Genomic DNA, 24,577 nt, shown 5'->3' with positions numbered 1-24,577 from the left:
GAATAGGCATTTTAGGAAGAGTACTTCTTTGTTTCTCTTTGATAGATACACTTTGGGCTTTTAATTTTGGTATAATTTCAATATTATAAAAAAGTTACAGGAATAGTACAAGGAACTCTGATTTACTCATACACGTTTTACCTAGATTTTTTGTTTATATTGTGTACTATCTGTTCTCTTTATTTTTCTGAACTTTTGGAGAGTAAATTGGAGACACTATGCACTTTATCCTTAAATACTTTATTGCATGTTTTTAAGAACAAGGATATTGTCCTGAATAACTTCAATATAGTTAACCACATCAGGAAATTTAAAGCTGATACAATACTATTATTTAATTTAGAGTCTACAGTATTTAAACTGTCAGTTATCCCAAAATTATGACTATTTTTTCATAGTCCAGGATCCAACAAGGGCCACACATTGCATTGTTTTCATATTTCTTTAGTCTCCTTTAATCTGGAGGAGTCTCAGATTTTCTTTGTGTTTCTTGACCTTATTTTCTTTAAGGGCATAGGCTGATTATTATCAAGAATATACTCAGTTTGGGTTTGTCTCATATTTGCATGGTGAAATTCAGACTATGAAAATTTTTAAGAATTTTTAAAATTAAAATATAGTTGACATACAATGTTACATTAGTTTTAGGGGTACAACATGATTGTAACTCTGTACCTTATGTTATACTCACATGGGTAGCTACCATTTGTCACACTGCTAACCATACCATCAACTACATTTCCTATGCTGAAGCATTCATCCATATGACTTATTCATTCTGCAACTGTAAACCTGACCTCCCCTTCTCCTTCACTCCTTTTCCCATTCCCTTACCCCTTTTCCCCCACCCCTCTCTCCTCTGGCAGCCATCAAATTGTTCTCCATATTTATGGGTCTGTTTCTTGTTTGTTCACTTGTTTTGCTTTTTAGATTCCACATAGAAATGAAATCATATCATATTTGTCTTTCTCTGTCTGACTTTCACTTAGCATAATACTCTCTAGGTCCATTCATGTTGTTGCAAATTTCAAGGTCTCATTCTTTGTTATGGCTGAATAATATTCCATTACACATGCGTGCACACACACACAGACACACACCTTCTTTATCCATTCATCTATTGGTGAATACTTAGGTTGCTTCTATATTTTGGCTATTGTAAATAATTCTGCAGCAAACGTAGGGGTGCAGATATCTTTTTGAATTAGTGTTTTCATTTTCTTTGGGTAAATACCCAGTAGTGGAATTACTAGATTATATGTTATTTGTATTTTTAGCTTTTTGAGAACCTCCATAATGTTTTCCACAGTAGCTGTACCAATTTACATTCCCTCCAACAGTGCACAAAGGTTCCTTTTTCTCTACGTCCTTGCTAATACTTGTTATTTCTTGTCCATTTGATTCTAGCCATTCTGACAGGTGTAAGGTAATATCTCATTGTGACTTTGATTTGCATTTCCTTGATAATGAGTCATGTTGAGCATCTTTTCATGTGTCTTCTGGCCATCTACATGTCTTCCTTGGAGAAATATCTATTCAGGTCCTATAAGCTATGAGTTTTTGTAGGAATAGCACAAAAGTGATGTTGTCCTTTTCAGTATGCATATGATATTGTTTTGTCCAATATTAGGGATACTAATCATACAAAGACACACACATCTATATTTAAATATCTATATTAATATTAATATTTATATCTTTTTACATTTAAAAAGTATGAGTTTATTCTGATGTCAATATCAAGGCATTCATTTGTTCATCAGCCATGATTTTTTTTTTTGAGTTTGTATAATGTGCAGAGCACCTTATCAGTCACTCTGGAGAACTGAGAATAGGAAAAAATATCTGTGTCAGAAAGGTATTTTTAATTTGATTGACTTCTTTCATTTGGTGATGGAAAACATACTTTTTAAAGATTTGTAAGATATCTAAGAAGAAATAAGTATTCAGTCTTTTAAGGAAACCCAGAGAAGGTTTGTCGTGTAAATTGCATACTTACTATACCTAAAAACACAAAGCCCATGAAGTGTAGAGAGGTATACGTGGTCCCCATGTGACTGCAGGAAAAGTGTCCTTGTGGTTAATTTTCTGAAGCTGATGTGTTACTGTGCTTGAGGCATATTTACTTTTCAGATCCAATCTGTGAAGATGTTAGAGTAGATGCATGTTGGCTTACCAAAAAAATCACTGAAGTATTGGGTTGTAGAAAGAAATTAACTTCATGAGTTATCCATGAAATTATAGTTATAGGGAAAAATCTCTAGAGCTGAATTTATGATGGAATGTTTTGCATTTTACACTGATGTTCCTCATTGTTAAATGTAACACTCTCAAACCTGCAAATTAATAGTAGTTTCTCAAATTTTTTAGTTCTTTTACTGTAGTATTTGTGAACAACCTTGTCTTTCTTGTCATCCCATGAGGCATGTTTTATAGATTTTATTGATGATTCAGATGACTGAGAGGAATTCAACTTCTTTTTTACTTCCTGGACTTTCTTTAGAGAAGAGTAATTAACATACAATGTTCTAAATTATAAGATAAAGATGTTATTTCATTATGAAGCACAGATATTTACATGTACACTCAATTGACATTTACACATAAATTACATTTGTGTCATACTCTATTATTTTATAGTAAATACATTTGAATTACTTTTCTCAAAAACAACAACAGCATAAACTATTAATTATTGATAAAGGACAATCTTTACTTCAACCAAGACTCATTAGCTCCTGAACAACAAACATTTTATACTCCATTAGTAATGAGAAGGGGAGAGTCAATTATTCTACCATTTGGTCAAATGTCTTATAGCAAAACTGTGTGCCCTTAGGAAATAAAGATGATAAAAGCTAACTCATAAAGTGCCTATTATGTACCAGGAACTATTCTAAGTGTGTTATATGTATGAGCTTATACATGTATTGAGCTCAAACTCCTATGAGGTTTATGGCACAGAGAGGTTTAATTAATTTCCAAAGTCACATAGCTACAAAAAATTAATAAAGTCTCATAACTACAAAAGGTGAAACTGGGGTTTGAACCTGGGGAATCTGTCTTGTGAGTCTAGAGTCCTAACAAATTATCTCTATTCAGTTCAGTTGCTAATTAGACTAACTTATTCCTGCAAAGTTTTTATACTATGTTATAATTTAAAATAATGTATAATGTAGGCATTTTGAAAGATACTACTTTAATAACAATAATTTAAAAATTCTTACTATCATGTATAGTTTTTACAACAACCATTTGTTAATTCTTCTTAAATTTGTTTTAGGTGATTGAAAGTCCAAACTGCAGAAATAGATTTAAATGCCTGTTCATTAGTAAAAATAAAATGCTGCTAGTTTGTTAGTTGATTTTGGCTTTTAATGTATCCTGCTTAACCCTGAAGGAACACTAGTACATTAGATATGTGCCTAATTTTAAAAAAGGAACTCATGAATATAGCTACTATACTGTTGTTTATGTAAAAGAAAAAATTTGAATCATAACTCTGGAATATCTCAGTTGGCACATATGTTCCCTGGCAAAGGAAAGATTAAAATTACATTGGTTTCTAAATTTCTGAAGACCAATTAGTTTGCTGATATTCATTTACATTCTTCCCTGAATATGAGAAAGTGCTTTAATTTACTTGCAATTGATGACAGAATTACTCTTGAGGCATGTATAGAAGATTGAAAAAAAATTTTTTTTTTGATTTGAAGGCAAGGGTGATATATGTTACAGTATTACCCTATTTAATTAGATAATCCATATAAGATTTATTCTATCAACTGTCTTCATTGTTCCATTTTATGTGAATGGAGACACAGTGTGCTGTAGTAGAATGACTACTGGATTAGTCTTACTTCCCAACTTAGACATGGAATCTTAAATGAAGTCATTTAACATTTGAGCCTCAGTTTCTTTGAGATGTTGTTTAAAGGTAGTGTCTTCATTAATGAATGTAGAGAGCCATAAAATTTAGTTTAGCTTGGTTAGACATTATTTTTAAAAATTATTGAACTATATATATAGTAACAGCTTTATTGCAGTATCATTTACATATCATAAATTTTTCTATCTAATGTATACAATTGTGTTATTTTAGTAAGTTTACACTGTTGTGCAATAATTACCATAATTCAAGTTTTGGAATAGTTTGTCACCCCAAAAGATTCTCTATTCCCATTTTTAGTTATTCTCTATTCCCACCTTTAGTCCCAGCCAGCCACTAGTCTACGTTATGTATTTGTAGATTTGACTTGTCTTGACAAGTCATTTCATTTAAATGGTCTTTCCTCTCTGGCTTCTTTTACTCCATAGAATAATTTTGAAGTTTATCCATGTTGTAGTTATGTATCAGTACTTTATTCTTTTTTAATGCTTAGTAATATTCTGCAACATACATGCACCACATATTCTTTAATTCATTAATCAGTTGATGGGCATTTGAGTTGTTTCCACTTTTTGACCATTATGAATACTGTAATTATGGACAATGTGTACAAGTTTTTATGTGAACATATGCTTTTCTGTTGAGCTATACTTATGCTGATGTTTGAATGGAAATTGTATTTTATTCACCATATATAATGTTTCAAATGGAGAGATTGTAAAGAATTTAACATTTTCCTCATAGTTATATAGCAAATGGGTTGTGACTTGATAGCTCTAAGTAAGGTATTTTTTCCTCTTATATATGAATGAAACATTATCTTTATAATATACACCAACCTTATCTTTTCTGTCAGAGTTATTTCCTTTCTTTTGTTTTTGTTTGTTTTTGTTTTTGTTTTTTTTTTTTTTGCATAGAACTAACAGGCTTTCTATAGGGGCTTTGTAGAGTGGGTACATTCTGAAAACTCAGACCCTAATTTAATACCTTCCCTTTCCTCAGACTTTAAATTTATAGGCCTACCTCATTTTATTGTGCTCCACTTTTCTATTTCACAGGATGTAGTGATTTTTACAAGTTAAAGGTTTGTAGCAATTCTGTGTGAAGCAAGTCTGTTGGCACAATTTGCTTACTATGTGTCTGTCACATTTTGGTAGTTCTTGCAATATTTCAGACTTTTTATTGCCATTATTATATTTGTTATGGTGATCCATGCCTGGTAATCTTTGATGTTATTATTGTCATTGTTTCGGGGCACCATGAACTGGGATTATATAAAATGGCAAACTTAATAAATGTTGTGTGTGTTTTGAATGCTACTGACTGGCCATTCTATTCTCTTTCTCACTTTACTTGGACCTCTGTATTCCCTGTCACACAACAATATTGAAATTAGGCTGATTAATAAACCTACAATGTCCTCTAGGTGTTCAAGTGAAAGGAAGTGTGCACATCTCTTACTTTAAGTAGAAAGCTAGAAATGATTAATCTTCGTGAAGAAGGCATGTCGAAACCTAGATAGACTGAAAACCAAGCCTCTTGTGCCAAACAGCCAAGTTGTGAAAGCAAAGGAAAAGTTCTTGAAGGAAATTAAAAGTGCTGCTCCAGTGGACAAACACATGATAAGAAAGTGAAATGGCCTTATTGCTGATTTGGAGAAAGGTTAGTGGTCTGGATAGAAGGTCAAAAAACCCCACAACATTCCCTTGTGCCATAGTCTAATCCAGAGCAGGGCCCAAAATCTCTTCAATTCTATGAAGACTGAGAGAGGTGAGGAAGCTGCAGAAGAAAAGTCTGAAGCTAGTAGAGATTGGTTCATGAGGTTTAAGGAAAGAAACTATCTCTATAAGATAAAAGTATAAGGTTAAGGAAGCAGCAAGTTATCTAGTAGATGGAGCTAAGATAGCTAATGAAGATGGCTACATTAAACAACAGATTTTCAACGCACTGGAAGAACACTCTATTGAAAGAAGATGTCTGGCTTCAAAGCTTCAAAGGCCAGGCTGACTCTCTTGTTAGGGGCTAATGCAGCTGGTTGAAGTTGCATTATGTTGAAGCCAGTGTTGCTTTATTGTTCTGAAAGTCCCAGGGTCCTTAAGAACTATGCTTGATCTGTTCTATCTTTGCTTTGTAAATGGAACAACAAAGCCTAGATGATAGCACATCTGTTTATAGCATGGTTTACTGAATATTTTAAGCCTACTGTTGAGAACTACTGCTCAGAAGAAGAGTACCTTTTAAAATATTACCACTCATTGACAACATACCCGGTCACCTACTAAGTCTGATGGAGATGTATGGGATTGATGTTGCTTTTATGCCTGTCAACACAGCATTCATTCTGCAGCCCATGGATCAAGGAGTCACGTCAACTTTCAAGTCTTATTATTTAAAAAATAAATTTTGTAAGGCTATATATAGCTGCCATAAATTGCAATTCCTCTGACAGATCTGGGCAAAGTAAATTGAAATCCTGGAAAGGATTGACCATTCTAGATGCCATTAAGAACATTCATGATTGATGGGAAGAGGTCAAAATATCAACATTAACAAGAGTTTGGGAAAAGTTGATTCTAATACTCAGGGATGACCTTGAGGGATTTGAGACTGCAGTGGAGGAAGTAATTGCAGGTGTGGTAGGGATAGCAAGATAACAGGAACTAGAAGTGGAGACTGAAGATGGGACTGGAATTGTTGCAATCTTATGATAAAACTTTCATGGATGAGGAGTTGCTTTTTATTTATGAGCAAAGGAAGGGGCTTCTTGAAATGGAATCTATGCCTGGTGAAGATTCTGTGAAGACTGTATGAAGAGTGAGGTGCTGTGAAATGATATCAAAGGATTTCGAATATTACATAAACTTAGTTGGCAAAGCAGCAGCAGGGTTTGAGAGGATCGATTCCAAATTTTGAAAGTTCTACTGTGGGTAAAATGCTATCAAACAGCATTGCATGCTACAGAGACATCATTCGTGAAGGGAAGAGTCAATTGATGAACTTCAGTTCATTGTTGTCTTATTTTAAGAAATTGCTACAGTCACCCCAACCTTCAGCAACTACCATCCTGATCAGTCAACAGCGATCAATGTCGATGCAAGACCCCTCCACCAGCAAAGAGATTACAACTTGCTAAAAGCTCAGATGGTAGTTAGCATTTTATAGCAATAAAGTGTTTTTAAATTAAGATATGTACATTGTTTTTTAAGGCATAACACTATTGTATACTCAATAAACTACAGTATAGTAACAGCATAACTTTTATATGCTTTGGGAAACTAAAAAATTAATTTGACTAGTTTTATTGCAATATTTGTTGTATTGTAGTTGTCTGGAAATGAAACTTCAATATTTCTGAGATATGTCTGTATTTAAATTTTCACTATATATTTTTGTCTTAGTGTTGATAATCCCTGGCTTTTGAACTGTCCCTGGCATGTTTATGATATCACTACTTCAACATGTGATCACTAGTAAATGGTGTTTTTTGTTTTGTTTATTTTCAATTTTTGTTTTGGCCTAGTAATAGTTTATATGAAAATTTTATATCTGAAGTAAACAGTAGTAGCCCAGAGTTATGTTATTAGATAAGCTTTCAGAGTTTAGGATGGTAATAAAGACTTTTAATTGCCAGTTTCTTAATTTAATTTTAAATTTCTTTGTAATTTAATTCTGAAGTTCCTTTCTAAGTGGTTGAAATTTAGCCTGTATAGTTTAGCATGTTAAAAGAAAAGACCAATAAAATTGCATCCTTATAATACTTTATAGGATATTATATTACATATTTCTTAGAACCACTTTGGTAAATTGTGGGTTGGGTGGCATAATTGCCTATGAGAATTACACACATACACTAGAATCCACTTGTCTATGTATATATCTTTGGGATTATTTTTTAAAAATTGAGTGGTGTATTATTTATTAGCACTTAAAAGTTTTCTATCTGAAAAATAATTCTTTATTTGGTTACCAAACAAAGTCGTATGATCTCAATATCGTCTTTCCCACAGCAGGTTCATTTTACAGATGTTAGGATGTGCCATTTGTAGGAAGACAAGATTTGATATTTAGAACTATTTTCCCATGAATTGTTCAATTTATTATACTCAAAATTATCACAAGATTCAAAATAAATGCATTTATAAGTATATTTATGATTTTTTAATCAGTTATTTATAAAATTAGTTTAAAAGTAAATCTGTTCAAGGTATAGAGAATTACTTTTTGTATTTTCTAGTCATACAGAACACATAGGTGATAAAATAGATTGTTAGATATGGGAATAAATTAGTTATAAATAACAAGCACTCAACAGAATTAAAATTCTTATTGGCTCTTGAAAGTTTTGCTATATGTATTCAAGAGTTTATTTGATTTAGAGGACTTTGATCAGGATATAAATTCTTCCACTTTTTCTGACTCTATAGTATATGCAGAATACATGAATGCACGCTTCATGGAAGGTACAAGTGTTGTGTGAGAGAGAGAAGTTTGAAACACTCTTTATTATCTTGGTGCTTATGGTTATCTGGAGGTATGACAAGTATTAGAAATATAAGACAGACTTTGGAAGATGTCCTAATGGAGGAAGAGATGGCCTATAATCTGTAGAATCAAGGAAGCCACCATAACGGGTATGGTATGCATCATTTTAACATGATGCAATGGAAGATGTCCAGCCAGAAGAAACCTTAGGGAAAAAGTTGCAAAGGTAGAAAAGCATAAAATATACAGTATGTTTGGATCATCGGATAGGAAATGATGTTGAAAAAGTTCGGAAGGATCAGCACATGGAAGGCCTTTGATGCCTTAGCCAAGAACTGCAAATTTCAATTTATTATCAATAAAATAATTTAAGATTTTGATCAGAGTCTAGGGAGTTTAATGTGGCAATTGAGTATTGATCTACTTTTTAAAATTTAAGTTCAGTTTGCCAACATATAGAGTATAATACCCAGTGCTCATCCCATAAAGTGCCTTCCTTAGTGTCCATCACCCAGTTACCCCATCCCCCACTCAACTCCCCTTCTGTATTGATGTATTTAATGAAAGTACTGATAAAATTCCATAAAACTAATAATAAAGTTTTAAAACTTGATGGTAAGTGGTATTTGTCTGTCTTTAATAATTCAATTATGTTGATTTTTTCTTACAATTACACATAATAAAATTATATAGTGGGGTAATAATTTTATCAAGATGATAAAGATTATGATGATGATAATAATGTATTAGTGATAGCATCTTTAAAATTACAAGTCAAATGCTGGAAGTATCTCATTTAATATTTTATTTTGGATGTTCTCTGATGTATGCAAATCAATGATGACATTTGTCTTTAGATAATTTTCTGATTTTTAAAATCACAATAATAGTTTAAAAATCACTGTTACTTCATCCTATTAAAAAATATAGGCATCTTAATATATTTAAAAGAGCTCTGAAGTGGAAACTAATACTTCTGGCTCTACCATTAAACTAGATGTATCTTTGAGGTCCTTCTGAAATCTTCTGCTTCCTTGTTTGTAAAATAAAGAAATAATTTGATTCACATAGGTTGTTGGGGGATTAAACTGAATAATAGATTTAATGTAAATGTTTAAAAAAATCTTAGCTACTGTTATGAATATAACTTATCAATTACAATTTGTTATTATAATCTGAAAATGTTTCTTGGCTTTCAGAGTCCCAAACTTGTTCTATCATGTTCTGTCTAGTTCTGTTTGCACTCTTCCAATATAGATTTTACTATGATATGCTAACCTAACTTTTTTTTTTTTTTTTTTTTTTTTTTTTTATGCTAACCTAACTTTAAGGAAAAGTGCTGGATCTAAATTTTCCCTGTCTCCTGCTGTCAGCACCATAGTGTTCATGTTTTGTGTTAACACTCTGAAGGGAATTTATGAGAATAATTAGTTCTGTTTTGCTTATATTAGAGCTGGTTATCTTAATTCTTACTTAGTGGGAGGTGTATCCCCTGCCATCACTTGGCTCCCTGTCCACAGCTTTAAATTATGTGGAGAAGAAAATGATTATAAATGGCTTCTTCCTGTGGTGTCCCTTATACTCCTCTCCTAACAAACAATCTTTGTGATTTTTCTCATCAGTTTCTCCTTGTGTCGCAGTCTAGGAGAGATGTCCCATCTGATGGTCAACTTGCAGAGATTTCCTTTAAGCATCATTAGCTTCTGGTTAAGAACTAGATTTATTTTTAGAGAAGTAACTTAATTCGTCATATTTTTTACTGAACAAGTTTTTGTATGTGAAAAGAAATTGCTACGACTTTTTTCATGTTTAAGGGAAAGATACTAATAAAATATATATTTGGGGGAAATACTGCACATAAATATTTAAGATAAATATGATAAAGGAGAAAATCTACATGGGTAAAAATTAGGATTAAAATATAATGCTTTCAAGTTTCCTTTTTGTTGGTAGTGAATAACTGATACAGTATATCATGCTTTTGACATGTTTGGGCACATAAGCCAAATTTTATAGAATTTTTGATTTATATTCTTATGATAGCTTTTCCAATTTATCAGTTCTTTGCCTATTATGTGCCTGCTGAGCATGAAAGGCACTTTTGAGATATGTAGTAATAAAAAAAATGCCACAGAAACATTGGCCCAGGGGATAGGCTTTCTCTAGAAATAACTTGAATAACTACAGTTGCTGTAAACAATTTTTTATGGATACTTGATGTTCCCTCCCTGTATTTTTATTTGAGTTAGTAATCAGAATCATGTTGACTATCATCCTACAGGTGAGAATCATCATTCTAATATAGATATTATAATGCAACAGCTGGCTAAGTCATCCAGGATCAAAATGACCTTAGCTAGTATTGTGCAGGAATATTTTAAGATTTTGAGAATTACTTTTTCCTTGCCAGAAAGTAATTCTGTGTAGGTACTGCTAAGTTTCCTAAGGCATGTTTCAAAGCAAGCATGCTTCTTATGAATATCCATGCTATCTTCCATTTTATGAAAGATTTTATATATTTTCCAGTACTGATATGAGCTGTTTTTGACAGCTGTGCCTACCTCCCATACTGATTTAGCTAATAGGCTTCCTGTTGCAGGTCAGAACTTTATGGATGACTTAACGGAGGATAGGTAGTTAGGGTAAAAGTTTTGGAATGAGCTCCAAGCAAATGCTTAACTGTTGTGAAGATTTTGTGTGGTTTGGGTCAGACTGGAATGAACAAAAAATAAATTTAGGTTTGTTTTAAGATTAACATTATCATGGAACTCATGTTAATGCTGTGGCCAGATTCCCTAAGTTACTTAGTATTAGGTAATTGGTAACAGGCATTATTTCCCACCTTTATCATTCTCAGGATTTTAGTAATAAATAAATGAAACCTCTCATATTTCATTTATTGTTACATTTCTTAAAACATATACCAAGATCCGTAAGATTAAAGTATTAGTCCTTCTTCTGTCTTTTTTTTTTTTTTTTGTATAGTATTTTAAGATGTTCCTCATGCTCTTTCTCTTACTTTTGCTCATTTTCTCCTGGGATATTTTGTCATAGTCTGTTTTGGCTGATGTTTCATGAAGTGCTTCAACACAGTTCAGACAAGTATTAAAATGGGATTTTAAGGTAAAAGAATATGAGGAAGGCTTGCTTTGCCATCTAAAGAGAAGGGAGGAAGGATGGCTGTTGAACAGCAGGAGGAGATGGACATGGAGGTGGATATAGAGTCTGAGACCTGTGTGTGATGGTCAGGATGTATAAGGAAAGATTTATTTCTGCTCAGAAGAATTTCCAATAGTTGAGTACAAGGCTGAACATAAATAAATGAGATAAAATTCAAAGTCTGGATATAAAAAGTAAGAGCTCCCATGCTTTAGTTCAAAAATCTCCATATAAGTTGTTATATATTTTTAGAAACACCTTTTCTTCAGTGCATGGCAATTTAGATATTCATAAACAGGGTTAATGCTACACCCAGTTTGTAAGTAATATTTTTTAATTTGGAAGTTAGTTATAACATTATCATATTATCATGTACTTATACATTACAGTTTCTTGAGTGCTATTTTCTGCATTTTATCTTCACATCTGCAAAACAATCTGGAGACATAGGCATGTCAGTTGATATTATTTCCATTTTGTATATGATTTAAATATCTCCTTACTGCCTTGAGTGCACCTAGGAGGCTCTGCTACAGAGGCCTGTAGAGTCCACTTGCATGGTTATGAGACTTCTGCTTTAATATTCCCTATGGTCTCATTTTGAGACTTTGCATGGTTTGTCCCCTCCAGGAACTATGGTACCACACTTATTGCCAGACCCTTGATGGGCATGCAGTTCTTGAACAAAACTATCTTGCCTAGAGCTCAGAATGCTTAAGTTGCACTTGTAGACTTGGTTTAGAAGAATGGGGTGGGGAAGAAGGAAGGATGTATGGGGAGTTGGAGAACTGTTCAATATATTATTCCTTCTTCCTTTAAATTAGTGTTTCTGACAATACACGTGAATTTTTATAATCAAAAGATAATGCATACTTTATTCTATAAAAGTGTGAAAAAAACTGGAAACTACTACTGTAATCAATATGTGATTACCCGGGAGATCCCTGGGTGGCTCAGCGGTTTGGCGCCTGCCTTTGGCCCAGGGCGCAATCCTGGAGCCCCAGGATCGAGTCCCACGTTGGGCTCGTGGCATGGAGCCTGCTTCTCCCTCCTCCTGTGTCTCTGCCTCTCTCTCTCTCTCTCTGTCTATCATAAATCAATCAATCTTTAAAAAAAATGTGATTACCCATAGGTGTTCACATAGAACCCAGAGTTTCTGGGTCTGTTAAAAATTTGAGATACCGCAAAGGTTATATATTCAGTGGAAGTGCTCTTTTGGGTTCAAATCTCCCCATTATGCTCTTTGTAGTTTCTGAAAGAAAACTTGGGTTTAAAAAAATTAAAAAGTATCATTCTTGCATAAGTGAATTCTGGACAGATGGAGAAGTCCCTTCTCCTCTACTGTGAGACAGTGGGCAGATGGTTGGAACCACAGGAGGCCTGGGATGCTATTATTCTATACTGAGGTCATTAGAATATAGCTACATAAAGCTAGCCATCTCATAACCCTGAAATGGTAGCATATCATATTTAAAAAACCCAACAAAGTTGCATCAAAAATAAATGAAAGGAAATCTAAATCCTCACTATTTTGCTTTATAAGACAGCCAAAGGGGAATAATTGTATATAACACAGTAAAGCTTTCTTAAATATTTATTTCTCATTCTTACATTTTCAAAATCTCCATATAGCAGCTACAGAATTTCTGTAAACTCCCAGAAAGCTCTTTCTCTAACCTGGGTCATACAAGCCCCCTATATTTCTTCCCTTTCCTTTCTAGCTCAGAGTTTTGTTTAAATAGATGAATCCAGCCTCAGGGACCTGGTTCAATTCTCCTATAGTTTGAGCCTGTGTAATGGAGGAGGGCCTGGGAATTTGTTACACAAACAATAATCTGTTCTCTTAGAGGATCCAGAGAATTATAAACGTATAACTCAATATTCTTTCTTTTATTCCTGGAATAATAAAAACCGGATCTATGAAAATATTGCATATATTGTGTAAGTGAAGAATGAAGATAGTTGTTTTGTTAGCTCACATATGTTTTTAAAGATATCTTAGAGAACTCACCAGAATATCTTAATACCAAGGTTAACTGTATTTTTCTTAAGCAATGAAAAAAATCCCTTGAAATTATAAATCCTGTAAGTAATAAGTTTTCCTGTTTCATGTTGGCTACTAAGAAGACAAGAGCCAAATTTGTGGCCTACTACGATGATGTGCAGTGCACTTTGTCTTCACTTTTATTTTTATTTCAACCAACTTTTAATTTATGGTAATTTGTATTTTATGTATCCTTATAAACTATTTTATATCTTTTCTGGTGCAAGGTGGTGTATAAATATATAAATAATGGTGAGGAATAAAATAGCGATGTCTCTTACATAAGTGTGGATTTATCTTAATTCTGTAGAATTTAATGGTGCAAACAGTAAGGAATCACTTAGAGGTTCTTAGTATTAAAGGATTAATCCTGACTTAGAAGTAAATCAGGAAAGCTGGTCTGACATTAGATAGAACAGAAATTCTCCAGGAGTCTGGAGGAAAAAAGTTTAAAAACACTACAGATCATTTTTACCTCCATATTGTCTACACCTCAGATTTTAGTGAACATCACTGTTTGATGTTAGAAGTTGCTTACCTTTGGTTTATTCATTATATTTAATGTTTTAAATGCTGTTGCCATTTAGTAGAACTCAGTATGGCTAGTTACATGTTTGAATTTATTATTAACTAGTCATTTAAGTCCCAAGATATATCTGCCATAGCTCTAGTTAGGTTAGTGAGGTTAAGTGAAGCATAAACTCCTTAAAGTTCAACACAATATTTTAGTTCTGATTCTGTTTCTGTATTATCTTATAAGTTGGCCCTTGGTGCCAAATAATGATTAGTAGTGTTTCTTTTGAGACTAAATCATGTAGTGGTGAGAATATTAATTTGCATTTAGGCAAATGAATTGAAATCTCAATTCTGCTCTTTATCAGTATGATCTAATCCCTCTGAACTTTAGTTTCCTTTGCCATAAAATGGATAACGTAATAGTTTCTTTCTAGGACTGTTGTGAGGATTAATATAATAATAATAATAATAATAATAATAATAATAATAATAATAATGTAATTCAGGTAAAGGTGGGGTAAGTCCTGAACAAATTAACTTCCTTCATATCCCTGTTGAATAAATAAGTGAATAAATGAAAGAGAACATTTTATTTCCTGTTTAGAAACATACTTTAAATAATCATCTGGTACATTAAAAAATAGGGACAATTAAAAAAGTTAAATTTATTAAAAAATGTGATGTTAAGACTAAGTAAGGAATAAAATTTCAAGACTTACATGATAAGTTTATACTTTTGCCATTACACTGCACTGTCTTTTTATGGAGGCATATACATGTAAATATATATGTAGTTAAAAACAAATGGTTCCACTGTTAGCAGGTGGTGAGAGCTATATAGCCAGGAAGCTCATGGCTAAGCCTTGAATAGTAGCTAAGTTTTTCTGATATAATTGCTATCATATACATTTATTAGCTGACTTTTAGTTTATTCTTATTTTAATTCTACCTATTTTATATATGTGTTTATCACACATTGCTTTAAATCTTTTAAAAAATTAATAGAACAAATTGATAAAAATAAATTGGCAAGAAATTGATAAATAAATGCAGTTTCACTAAAAATTTCTTCAGTGTGCCATGTGAGCACTATGATTAGTAGGATTCAGTACTTCGGGTTTTGTACTAGAAGGGATCATTTGATTATGGAAATTATTGCACTGTTTTTAGTAAACATTTCAAGAATTAACTAGACAAAACATCCTGGAAAGCTTCAGAGACTTGGAATGCTTTAGGGAGTTGGCTAACTGAGAAAAACCTCTGTTCCTTAATTATGTTTAAGCTAACTAACAAGTTTGTATGAAAGAAACTAATATTGGCTTCTGATGAATTGTCAGTGGAGCAGCTTCTGTGGAGAAAGGCCTATTTTTGATGACCTATTTGTCATTGGATATGGCTTAAAATTTGAAGTATTAAAGTAGTTACCATAAGAATGTCCAATGAAGATGTGAATATGATGGATAAGATCACAGCTGGAAAGCAATATTGTTCCAATTGATCCTACCAGAAAAGGGAAAAAAAAAAAGAAAACAAAGCAGTGGGCAATGAATAATGGACAGGACCTCACATATCAAGAAGGGCTAGAGATGCCATTTCTGAGCGCATGTTTTCAATTCTAGAAAACAACCAATGCTTGCAGTTCCTGATTATATGGAAATGGTGAATCTGTAGAATTGCCATATGTATGTTGTGCATGTAATTTCCAAAGGCAGAGAGAGCACGGATAGCTGATAATAGATAAAGATGTAATATTTTTTATATGAATGATGGCAAGGAGGAGGGTAGTGATACCTTTAGCTAAAGCTTTGTGCTGCATCTTCCATGAATGCTTTACACTTTTTAGATGTTTATGAAGTAACTGTTGACTTTGTTAGAATTACGGTACATAGAGGAAGAGAAACACATCTCAAGGGATTATTAAACTTCTTTTTTTGTTTTCTGAAGGCTGTGGAACAAAGCATCTAGTTCTTGATATGGAGCATGCAATAGAGTTCTTTGGATTAGAGTATAAGGGACAGTTAATGCATACTTCAAAGTTCTTAAGAAGCAGGAGATTGAATTTCTAGACCAGGTTCTGCCACTAAATTGCCTTGTGACCCTAGGCAAGTCTGGATTTTAGTCGCCTTACACATTGTATAGCTTTGAAATCTAAAAGTTATATGAAAGGCTTTCATTTTGTTATGCAGACATTTACCCTTGAAATTTCAGTGTCTTTATAGAAAAGAAATTGAAATATTTGTCTGTGTACCTAAAGTACTTTAAAGACTTCCAGTTCATATCTGTGAAATATTCTGAAACAAAGTGGGGAATTAATTGCTTCATGAAGTTTGTGTTCTTGGAAATTCTGAATATAGAAATGGAGGAGACAACAGGTATTGTGAGATCATGTTGATGGATTTGTTATTTGGTATCCCAAACACAGGTTTTAGGATTCTGATTCTTGGTATGATTCCTTTGCTAAGCTGAGTGTCTAAAAAGTTACATAGGAAAAAAAGAAAAGTGAATATGAAAGCAACTTCTTAAATATTTCTCAAGATTGCCAATGAATAATTGAGTCTTATTACAATAGTTGATTTTCCACCTACCCGAATCATACCAATTCTCTAAGACAAGTTTCTGGCCTCCATTTCTAAGTGAAGTCTTTCTTATGTATTCCAAACTATCTTTATCTTTATCTTTGGTTGCCCTTGGCACTCAACAAATATTGAAACATCTGTAGGTATAACATATATGATTCTTTTAAACAACTTGAGTATATTAAAGTTTCCCTTAGTTACAAAAAAATATTTGTCATTCAGTATTTAATGAGCATGGCAAGGATCATAGCATCTATTCCGTCTCTCTACCCATAATGTACAATATTTTAGGTTCTAACTTAATGAATATCTGTTGAATTAACTTTTACATGCAGCTTATCACAGAGGCCACTTTTGTAGCCCTGCCTCTTGAACGATTATAGTTAATGTCTAGGCATATTCTTTTACTTATTGAATATCTTTTCTGAAAAGGTTCTACTTGACTTTCTTTTTCATTCCTATTTCAGAAGATATAGTATATTCTCTCTTTTCTGATTTTCTAAGTAGGTTGAAAAATTAAAAAAAAACTCCACCATAAATAAAAATAAATAAATAAATAAATAGATATTTCATATTGCTTACATTGTACCTTGGATTTTCTTAGACTTGAGAACTTTATCTGGTCCATTTGAACAAAAATATAATTTTCCAGAAATTGGTTCCTAAGACCTCTCAGATTCCTATTATTTCATCTTAGCACAGTACAGAAGTATATTGCCTTGTATGAAAGTCAAGTTAATTTGATAATGGGCATATTACCCCTGTTATGACAGAGTTCAGTTCTGTTTGCTCTGCAGATTAATTCTTTGATCCATTTAGGATTTAGAATTTTTAGCTCACTATTCTATACAGTCTTGGCTTTCTTATTTTCATCAGGTGATTTGTATTATGTTTGGACCTATTACATATTGACCCTATTAAAACTAAGTGACTGAGAGCATCTAAAATCTGAACTTGCTGCCTGCTTTGCCTTTGGGAAAAGGAATATGTTGCTGTTGTTCATGTTCATATGATGATTTCTAAATCTATCTTCCCTACCACTTTTTTCTGATCACTTTTCCCCACATGCTATATTCTTATTTGTATTTATTCATTAATAGCATCTTTGCAGGATGCCTTTTAATTTTTAAAACTTTCAGGAAGATTATAGCATGAAATTATCAATAGCTGCTCTGAGGCAGGCAGGCTGTATCATCTCCATTTTTTAGAGGATGAAACTGAGGCTTGAAAGTTTTAAGTGACCTACCCAAGCTTGGAACCAGAATTGAAACACAGGTATTCTAATTCTAGTTTATGTTCTTTTCACTATTCAATGTGGCCTTTGAATGTTTGTTGAAAAATGGTAGAACAATTTTGCTAATAGTAATTTATAATAATATAGTATTATACTGTAATCTTAAACATACTTGAAAAATATTTTATATATTTATGTATGTAGTGAGTATTTTTCACAAAAGGTTATATTTTATATTTAGAAACACTAGACATATATTTTTAGGTCCCTTTTAAATTGTTGATGCAAGTTAGGTGCATAAATATACCAAAGAAACTCTGTATATGTCATTGTGGGCAAATGACAGTAGAATATATAAGATGAATGACACCTGAAATGCTTCAGGTGACCATTATTTGACCCGCATCTCATCTCATAATTGCTCAGTTACCTATTCGTAGCCCATTATGCCCCAAATAAATTGTTCTGTTATCTTACTTATTATGGTAGTAACTAAATAAATTTTAAAGAGCATAATATGATTTATAAAATAAGCCTTTTTTGCAGAAAGGGAATAGTTTGAAACAAAATTTTGAACCTCAGATTTCAGCAGCTCTCAAAAGTTGAATATAATTTATCCAAAAAATTCCAGAATCCATACTTTAATTAGTTATGTCAGCCTAAAGAAAAGTTTTTTGGAAAGTATAAGATGAGAAATTTGATTTTATAATCTGAAATTACTTTATGATGTTTTCCTTTAGACATGCTAAACTGAAAAGACTGGAGAGACTTCAACTAGTCACAATTTTTACCTACTCTGATAAACTTCCCTTTTGCTGGCTTTTCATTATTTCCTTCTTAATAGATACCTTCTTTCCTCTCCCTACTTGCTGCTGTACACACATTTTACTTTCTCATTCATAAGTTTTTCTTTTTAGCAGCATTCTCAGAGGTTGAATCTTTTTAGATCCATTTGGAAATCCTAATGTATTATATCTACTGGGGCTTCCATAATGTTCAACAGGGTCTGTATTGTTTATGTACCATACAGAAATCCAAATTAAAGTATGTTAGACTGGTTAGGACATGTGGTTCTCTAGAGGATGAGGGCTTTTTATCTGTGCACTGCATTGCAAACATGCTTCTTTCATTTTAAATGCAAGTCAAAGTGTCTTGTATTTATACCAATGACTGGGACAGCTTTTTTTTTTTTTTTTTTTAAAGATTTTATTTATTTATTCATGATAGTCACAGAGAGAGAGAGAGAGAGGCAGAGACACAGGCAGAGGGAGAAGCAGGCTCCATGCAGGGAGCCCGACGTGGGACTCGATCCCGAGTCTCCAGGATCGCGCCCTGGGCCAAAGGCAGGCGCCAAACCGCTGCGCCACCCAGGGATCCCTGGGACAGCTTTATACAAATTCAAAAGGTCTATGGACTCTAACATATATCTCTGAGCTTTGACATATATTGAATTTCCCTTATCAAGGCTGTAATATCTCTGAAGGACCCCAGCAAGTTAGGAATGGTTTTTCCTGCCAACAACTGAGATTGTTCTCTGTAATTAAACTGCTTTTCCAAGTGTTCACTGAAGAGGATTTCTAAGATTTTTCACTGTTAGTCTCTGATTGAGAGCTCTTTAGTTTGAAACAAAAGAAGGGTACTTAGTTTACCATTTTCTTTTGTTTACTCCCTAACTTAATATCTAACCACAGCATAACTTTTTTTTTTTTTTTCACAGCATAACTTAAAGCAGAATATGTGACCAGTGGTCAATTAGTGGGTACCACTTTTTAAACTGTCTACAGAGTTTCTTAAAGGTAGATCTGCCCACTGAGATGTTAGGTTTTGCTTTCCTGATAAAAGGCACAGATGTGGCTATCACAACTGCTTTCTCTCCTATCCCCACTTTCTACTGTGAGTGTGGTAGTGATGCCTGTGACTGTAGTAGTCACCTTGTAACTTTGAGGCTATGAGCCCTTGATGCTATTCAACTATAGGCTGTCATCCTTATGAATTTGATTTCAGAAAAATAAACTAGCATTTGTTTCAGGTTTTGTTAGCTAAAAGCATTCCTAATTAATATATGCTAGTCATTGACCCCTCTCAATGAGACAGAGGAATATCCTTTTCATTAGGACAGGGTTTCTCAACCTTAGCATTATTGACATTTAGCATTGGGTAAGTTTTTATTGTGGAGGCTGCTCTGTGCATTGCAGGGTTTTAGCAGCATCCCTTGCCTCCTCTGTTCCTTAGATGACAATGGTAACCTTACATACCTTTCATAGTTCAACTGATGAATCAAGTTTTGTTTGTTTGGAAAAGTCTTTATTTCTCCTTCATTTCTGAAAGGCAAAGGAATTTTGCTGGGTAAAATATACTTGGTTGGCAGTTTTCTTTCAGCAATTTAAATGTATCATCCGGCTCGTTTCTGGCCTGCAAGATTTTTGCTGAGAAATCTGCTCACAGCATTCATAGGGGATCCCTTATATATGAGGAGTTATTTTTCTCTTGCTGCTTTTAAAATTCTTTGTCTGAGCCTGGATAGCTCAGTCAGTAGAGCATCAGATTTCTAATCTGAGGGTCCAGGGTTCAAGTCCCTGTTTGGGCATTTGCCCTTTGGATGCCTGGGTGGCTCAGTGGGTTGAGCATCTGTCTTCCACTCAGGTCATGGTCCCAGAGTCCTGGGATTGGGTCCCAAATTGGGCTCCCTAGAGGGAGTCTGCTTCTCCCTCTGCCTATGTCTCTCATGAATAAATAAAATTATTTGTCTTTGATTTTGATGGTTTTGTTACAATGCATCCTGGAAAGGATTGTTTTGGGTTAAAATTTTAGATGTGGGTTTACCTATTAGCTTTATGGACTTAAAAACCCAAATCTCTTCCCAGATTTAGGAATTTCTTAACCATTATTTCTTTAAATAAGCTTTTTGCTCCTTTTTCCCTCTCTTTTCCTTCAGAGACTCCAATAATGTGTAGAGTGTTTCTTTTAATTATATCTTAAAATTTTTTTTTATTAATGATGTCTTATAATTCATGAAGGCTTTTAAGGCTTTTTTTTTCCATTCTTTTTTGTTTTTGCTTCTCTGACTGAATGATTTTAAATTAACTATATATTCTGGTTCATTAATTCTTCTACCTGGTCAAATTTGCTATTAAGGCTCCCAAAATTCTTTAATTGTATTTTTCAAACTCTAGGATTTCTCGCTGTGTATGTGCACATGTGTTTAATGGTTTTGATTTCTTTGCTAAGCATCTCATTTTGTTCATGCATTGTTTTCCTAATTTCATTTAGTTTGTTTTCTGTGTTTTCTTGTAGTTTACTGAATTTCTTTTTTTTAAAAAGATATTTATTTATTTATTTATTTATTTATTTATTTATTTATTCATTCATGAGAGACACACAGAGAGAGGCAGAGACATAGGCAAAGGAGAAGCAGGCTCCCCGTGAGGAGCCTGGTGTGGGACTTGATCCCAGGACCCCGGGATCATGACCTGAGCTGAAGGGAGATGTTTAACCACTGAGCCACCCACGTGCCCCCTTACTGAATTTCATTAAAAGGATTATTCTGAATTCTTTGTCAGTTATTAGTTTTTAATTTCTTTAAGGTCATTCATTGGAGTTTTATTAGTTTCTTTGGTGGTGTCATGTTTCTTTGATTTTTCATGATTCTTGTGGCCTTGCATCATTGTCTGCACCTTTGAAGAAGTAGACACCACTTCTACTCTTTATAAATGGCTTTGGGATGCAAAGCCTTCACTCGTCAATCCATCTAGACATTCTGGGTGGGCTCTTTGGTGCTGTCTGTGGGTGAGCCTACTGCTTAAGTTCTTGGGTAAACAGATCTGCTGTCTGGATCAGTAGGGGGTAGGCCTTGTGCTTGGGTACATGGGAATCAGCCTGTTGCCTGAGTCTGCTGGGGCAGGCCTTGAACCTGGGTCACTAGGGTGGGCCTGGTGTTTGAGCCCACAGTAATGGGTTTAGGACTTGGATCTGCATAGGTCAGTCTGGATCTTGGATCCATAGGAGCTAATCAGGCACTAGGGAGCCCTGGAGTGGGCCTAGCATCTGGTTCCATGTGGGCCAGTTCATTATTGGGATGAGATTAGAGTTTGTATTCTCAGGAGTCAGCCTGAAGATTGTAGCCACAGGAGCTAGGGCAAACCTGGAGCTTGGAGCATAGGAGTCAGTCTGTAATTTGGGACTATGGATTCAGCCTAGAGTTTGGGTCCATGGTCTGGTCTGGTCTGGTGTTGAATGGGTGGGGAGCCTAGGTCCCTAGGTGTTCTCAAAGCTGGGGCCATGGGATCACGTGGCCCAGAATATGGGTCCTATGGGAACCAGTCCAGGTTCTAGGTCCATGAGTGCTGGCCTGAGATGAGCTGGCTGAGATGAGCTGGGTGCCTAAAGCTATGAGAGCCATATTGGTGCGTGGTGGATCAAAAGTTTGGGTCTACAATAGTTGGCCTGATGCATGGCTCAACTGGAAGCCTGAGTTGCTGGGAGCCTACCTGAAGCCTGGATTTGTATGAGGTGATTAGAAGCCTGGAGTCACAGGAGCTACCTGGCCTGTGGGAGCTGGTTAGCACTGGAATATGCTGGAGGCTTGGTCTTGCAGGAGCCCCTTGGGAGCCTGATGCCATTGAACTTGCCAGGGTTGCACGAGCAACCTGGGGTTGCTACAGGGTTCCACTGTAGCTAGTGCTATAGTCAGTTGGGAGCTTAGTGACATGGGAGCTGGCTTGTGCCACCGTTGGCTGGGAATCTGGTCTGCAGGAGCCCACTGGGAGACTTGTGCCTTAGGAGCTACCTGGAGCCACAGGAATTGGCCAGCACTGGGGTGGGTTAGGAGCCTGGGTTCACTGGGGTGCACTGAGAGTCTGGTGCCATAGGAGCTGTCTGGTGCCGGGGTGTACTGGATACTGGGTTTATAGGAGACTAATGGGAGCCTGATGCTGTGGGAGCCACCTGAGGCCACTGGGGCCAGCAGGCGCTGGAGTGGGCTAGGAGTCTGGGTTGGTATAAGCCTGCCTGAGGCCATAGAGAAGTTATTTGGGTCCAGGAGAGCCACCTAGGGCTGCAGGAGTTAGCCTGGTGCCAGGAAATGCTGGTATTGGGGGTCCACAGTGAAACTGGATGTTCACCTCACTCTTGTTTTCTCACAGGAAGGGTTTCTTGGAGGGTTTCTCTTTCCATACTGGGCTTCCTGGGCTTGAAGGAAGCCTGAAGGGCCTAGTGTGAATCTATCTTTCCTACATTCTCATTGAATCTTTTCTTATTTTTGTGCTTCATCCAGGTGCTATAATTCCTCACTTTGAATCCTTAGCTCTTGTGATGGTATTTTCACTCATAAATAGTTGTTCAAATTGATGTTTTTGGGAGGAGATGGGCACAAGAAATACCTGTATAGCTATTTTGCTGGCATCACTCCTTGCTCCAGTGGGGTTTTAATTAGAACAAAAAGATAGTGATAATATTCAGGAAGAGATAGAATATATGAGGATTTTATCATCTCCAGAGGACATGGTTTAATAATGGGCTCTGAATCTGGGTAGACAATAAGAATATAGAATAAGATTAAGGGGATACATAGATCAGAAAGATCTAGTGATGAAGAACAATCCAGAAACTTAGGGTTTCCTATGGTGATGAAGAGCTTGATGGAATTATTCTTGATGGTCTTCAAGGCTGTAAGGCTATGAATGTTGTAGGGAGGGAGGATACAGAGCTTTTGAATGGTCTGACTTCAGATGATGATGTGGAGGTTGAGAGAAGGCAGAATGACTTTTGGGGACTAAGGAGGTCTGGTCTCCCTCTACACTATGAATTATATATACACATGCTATTTGTCAGGGATGGGCAAGGTTCCGTGGCCTGCAGGGGAGGGAGAGAGTGGGGAAGTCGTGGGCCGGGGAAGTCACATGCAGGGGAGTGCAAATGGGCTTTTTAAGAGAGGAGGGGTAAGGGGTTGTGTGTCTGTATGGGGTGATAGGTATTAGGCATATTATTGGTGAAATTGGCCTGGGGCAATAACTGCCCATGCCCTTATATATGGGGTCTGGGTAAGTACGGTTCAGGTTTCCTGCATAATTCCGGTACCCCCCTGATGACATGTCCTCAGGCGGTCTTCTGGTAATGGGAAAGTTCTGAGGTGGGGGCAACAAGGTGAGGAGTCCGCCACCATTTTGTTGGTGCCTCCTGATCCACCTTGATCCTGCCGGCCCAATACTATTGGACTAATAGGGAATGTACACAGTACAACATAAGTAAAGAATAAGATAAAGATGAAATAAGCAGCATTTTTAAAAGGTTTGCTAATCCCAATAGCTTTGTACTGTCATTATCATGTGCTTTTAGAATAGTGTTGTTGGGGTCTGGAGCCAATGGCCAAGAAAGAATTCTTAAGATGTCTTTGGTACCCAAAAAAGTGATTTTATTAAAGCATGGAGACAGGACTCATGGGCATAAAGAGCTACAGCACTGGGGTTGTGAGGGGTGACTGATTATATACTTGGGAGTTGGGGCAGATAAGGAAAAAGGGAGGTTTCCAAGAGGACTTTCATATACTAAAGAAGACTCTGGATACTGGAGGCCTAGATATTGTCAAGCTAAGGTGGTTTTCCTCTCTGGTAAGTCATTAACATTAAGACAGTTGGAAGTTTTCTGGAGGAATGTTATACACTATCTCAAGTATTTGTCAA

The 24,577-nt window shown here is 35.0% G+C and overlaps 1 protein-coding gene and 1 non-coding gene across 8 annotated transcripts in view; both read left to right on the top strand.

Annotated features, from left to right (window-relative positions):
• The window catches only part of CTNNA3 (catenin alpha 3), a 1,688,099-nt gene that overhangs the window by 265,811 nt on the left and 1,397,711 nt on the right, over positions 1–24,577 (top strand). The gene's annotated exons all lie outside the window — the stretch shown is intronic.
• TRNAR-UCU (transfer RNA arginine (anticodon UCU)) lies at positions 20,415–20,487 on the top strand. The gene has a single exon. It is a non-coding gene; the product is annotated as a tRNA-Arg (tRNA).

This window comes from Canis aureus, chromosome 4, assembly GCF_053574225.1.
Source record: "Canis aureus isolate CA01 chromosome 4, VMU_Caureus_v.1.0, whole genome shotgun sequence".
Classification (NCBI taxonomy): domain Eukaryota; kingdom Metazoa; phylum Chordata; class Mammalia; order Carnivora; family Canidae; genus Canis; species Canis aureus.
The sequence above is the reverse complement of the archived record's forward strand: the minus strand, read 5'-3'. Positions and strand labels throughout refer to the sequence as shown.